The following is a 4106-nucleotide window of genomic DNA, read 5'->3' as shown; positions in this document are numbered from 1 at the left end:
CCTTAAATAATTGAATAACAGAGAAGAAAACAAAAAAATAATATTATCTTTGGTATTAGTTTTCACTCCACTTACCTTTCCCTTAAATAAATAAATAAGTAAATACAGGAAAACGAAAAATAATAGATATAGAAGAGTCTCAATGATAAGGAAGACAAACTGGAGAATCAGAGAGTGAAATATTACGCAACGTCACACTGCCAGACGTACGATATCACCCACCCACCCCTCTCATCGCGTGACCTTGACCTTTGTAACGTTTTTGTCTCGTCTACGCGTCTAGACAAGGCCTGAGGGTGTCTGTTCTACGCAGTCTTGATTACCTCCCTTCAAGGATTGTTTAACCGTCGTATTAGTCTTTCGCCTGTTTCTGCATCTTGTTTATTTTGTTTGGTTGTTTGTTGTATGTTTTAAGATATTTGTTAGCCTACCCCTTTGTCCCCACCCCCCCTGTTATTTATATTCTCCCATGATTTTCTCTCGTCCTCTTCCTCCTCCTCTATCTTCGCTTTCACTTTCATTTTCTCTTTATCGGCGTCTCGGGGTTTGGTCTAGTCAGATTTTTTTTATATAGTGGAGAGAGAAAAAGAAACAATTGCTTTTACCAAGAACAACATGTTAAGAGAGAGAGAGAGAGAGAGAGAGAGAGAGAGAGAGAATTATTTTTTACCTATAACAACAAAATATTAAAAGAAAGAGAGAGAGAGAGAGAGAGAGAGAGAGAGAGAGAGAGAGAGAGAGAGAATTATTTTTTACCTAGAACAACATACTAGGAAAAGAAAGAGAGAGAGAGAGAGAGAATTATTTTTACCTAGAACAACATACTAGGAAAAGAAAGAGAGAGAGAGAGAGAGAGAGAGAGAGAGAGAGAGAGAGAGAGAGAGAGAGAGAGAGAGAGAGAGATAATAGTAATGATAATGTGATTGATTAGTTTTTTTAACCATTTTTCAAGGTGTAGTTACTTAATTCTGCTGTTTTTTTGTCACTTTCACTATTTCTTATGTTCTTATGTAATGATAATGTGGTTGATTAGTCTTTTTTTAACCATTTTTCAAGGAGTGGTTACTTAATTATGTTGATTTTTTGTCACTTTTTACGACCGAGTTTGCAATATGTCTGTCGACTTTGAAAATTCAACAATTAAACTAACTCTGTCCCAAACATGGAATTAAAAAGCCATACCAGCCACATAACTGTTAATAATAAGACGCTTAAAATATTTGGTGGGCATGTGCATTGGAATTATTTCAGGGGCAACGTGTGTGTGTGTGTGTGTGTGTGTGTGTGTGTGTGTGTGTGTGTGTGTGTGTGTGTGTGTGTGTGTTTCAGTTTTGTGCCATGAAAAGTTTGTATCATAATAACTCTTCCTGGTAAATTCATGACGTACATTTCCTGGAGGCTGAAGGAAACTAACAAACCTTCATTACTTCACCGGGGTCCCAGCGCTGGCATGTGTTTACCTGTGTCACCTGGCTCAAACATCAGGACCAACTTAACAAACCTTCACTACTTCGCCCGGTCCAAGCGCTGGCATGTGTTTACCTGTGTTACCTGGCTCAAACATCAGGACCAACTTAACAAACCTTCACTACTTCACCCGGTCCCAGCGCTGGCATGTGTTTACCTGTGTTACCTGGCTCAAACATCAGGACCAACTTAACAAACCTTCACTACTTCACCCGGTCCCAGCGCTGGCATGTGTTTACCTGTGTTACCTGGCTCAAACATCAGGACCAACTTAACAAACCTTCACTACTTCGCCCGGTCCAAGCGCTGGCATGTGTTTACCTGTGTTACCTGCCTCAAAGATGAAAGCCAGTTCATCTCTCTCGTCAACGGCCACACCACGTTGAAAACACCGCTTCTCGTCCGATCAGCGAAGTTAAGCGACGTCGGGTCTGGATAGTACTTGGATGGGTGACCGCCTGGGAACACCAGATGCTGTTGGCATCCCTCTTTTTATTTAATTTCTCTTAACTTTTCACTTTGCGGTCCTGGTGACTCTTTTCTTTTCATATAGCTTTCGGCCTTTCGTTATGTTATCTATTTTTTTTCTTTTCCGTTTAATTTTTAGCCTTTCGTTTTGCACCCCTCTTCTTTTCTTTTCCTTTAATTAGCTTTTAGCCTTTCCTTTGCATTCCTCTTTTCTTTTCATCAAGGTCTTAGCCTTTCGCTTTGCATCCCTCTTTTCGTTTTATTTAGCTTTTGGACTTTCGTTTTGCACCATTTCTTTTCATTAAGCATTTCGTTTTCCGTCCTTTTTTTTTTCTTTTCATTTTGCTGAGCCTTTCGTTTTGAAAATTTTGACGCTGGTTACATAACTTTATTTATTTATTAATTTATTTATTTATTTTTACTTCACCGGGGTCCCAGCGCTGGCATGTGTTTACCTGTGTTACCTGGCTCAAACATAAGGAGCAACTTAACAAACCTTCACTACTTCACCCGTTCCAAGCGCTGGCATGTGTTTACCTGTATTACCTGGCTCAAACATCAGGACCAACTTGACAAACCTTCATTACTTCGCCCGGTCCAAGCGCTGGTATGTGTTTACCTGTGTTACCTGCTTCAAAGATCAAAGCCAGTTCATCTCTCTCGTCAACGGCCACACCACGTTGAAAACACCGCTTCTCGTCCGATCAGCGAAGTTAAGCGACGTTGGGTCTGGATAGTACTTGGATGGGTGACCGCCTGGGAACACCAGATGCTGTTGGCATCCCTCTTTTTTATTTACTTTCTCTTAACTTTTCACTTTGCGCTCCTGGTGACTCTTTTCTTTTCTTTCAGATTAGCCGGTGATTGGGGGCCTTGTGGACACCTTGAGATTGACATTAATTAAGTTCTTTATGGCTCAGAGTAGTTGGAAGGAAAAAACAAAGGTCAGTATTCCCAGACGCCTCCGCCTCTCACATCAACTGTTTCCAAAGGCCGAACGAGATTAATCAGATTCTCATGAGTTGTTTTTTTTTTTTTTTTTTTTTTTTACGTGTACGCCTATAGCGCCGTAGGCTCTCTTGAGGGGCCTGGTCATGGCGCAGGCAAGTGTTTATAGTGGCGCCATCTTCTCTTGGCTCATGCTGCCCCCCGGAACTCCTTCTTGATTCACTTGGACGGTTTCCTCTAGAGTCCGGGTTGATGGGTGGTCTTCAGGACAGCATGTGGGTAGTTTTAAGCCACTCGGCGATGACTGAAAAATCCGAGGTGGTAGCGTGGGGATTCGAACCCGCGTCGTCCATCACGCGGTGAATGTGGGCCCAGCACGCTACCACTCAGCCACCGCCTACTCAAAAGCCTTGTCACACTACCACCGGTGAAGATATATCAAAGTAAAACAATGCAGAACAAAGGAAAGAGAAGAGAAGAGAAGGGAATGTAAGGGAAGATTTGAAAAGAGGAAAGGAAGGGAGGTCTAAGGAAAATAAACTAGAGCAAAGAAAAGGGAAAGGGAAGGGAAGGGAAAAGAAGGTAAGGAAAGCAAAGAAAATAAAAGTCATAAAGTTACCGGTCATAAAACTACCCCTGGCAAGGCCCACAAGTCCTATGAAAGCCGAAATGTTTAAAAATATGGCTCAAAGTCCTCACGATATTTAGCATCGAATCCATTTATATTTTTCATAAGCTATTGGAAGAGTGGTATTTAAGTCTACAAATAAGCACCCATTAGCATTATGTACCATGTAAAGAATGTTGAGATAGATAGACCGTAAGAAAAAACGAAAAAAAAATCTGCTGGAACTCTCAGTATGTAAAGAATGTTGTAAGCTGAGAAAGAAAGCACTAAAATGGATTAGCGGAAATATAAAAAAAAAGTCTGGCATTGATGTTAGGTGACGCAGGCGAGCGGTTGTGAAAGGTCTGTGTGTGTGTGTGTGTGTGTGTGAGCGGGCTGGGGGTGAATGAGGGGCAGGGATGAGAGGCAAAGAGAACGAGGAGGGAGTGAGGAGGAAAAGAGGGAAGAATGGAGGGAGAGGAGAGATGAGATGATATGGAATGGAGGGAGAAAAGGATTGTAAGGAAAAGAGATGGAAGGGGAGGAAGGGGGAAGTAAGAGACCTATGCAGGTGTTCAAGGGGAGGGGAAGGGAAAGGTGGGGAGAGGTAAAGCCA

At 42.0% G+C, this 4106-nt stretch overlaps 2 non-coding genes across 2 annotated transcripts; both read left to right on the top strand.

Moving 5' to 3' along the window:
* The first annotated feature begins 1831 nt into the window (after positions 1 to 1831).
* On the top strand, positions 1832 to 1950 carry LOC126983409 (5S ribosomal RNA). Its single transcript, XR_007735878.1, has one exon. It is a non-coding gene; the product is annotated as a 5S ribosomal RNA (ribosomal RNA).
* A 647-nt stretch (positions 1951 to 2597) lies between these two features.
* On the top strand, positions 2598 to 2716 carry LOC126983393 (5S ribosomal RNA). Its single transcript, XR_007735862.1, has one exon. It is a non-coding gene; the product is annotated as a 5S ribosomal RNA (ribosomal RNA).
* The last annotated feature ends 1390 nt before the right edge of the window (positions 2717 to 4106 follow it).

The sequence above is a fragment of the Eriocheir sinensis genome, chromosome 53 (assembly GCF_024679095.1).
Source record: "Eriocheir sinensis breed Jianghai 21 chromosome 53, ASM2467909v1, whole genome shotgun sequence".
In the NCBI taxonomy this organism is placed as follows: domain Eukaryota; kingdom Metazoa; phylum Arthropoda; class Malacostraca; order Decapoda; family Varunidae; genus Eriocheir; species Eriocheir sinensis.
The sequence above is the reverse complement of the archived record's forward strand: the minus strand, read 5'-3'. Positions and strand labels throughout refer to the sequence as shown.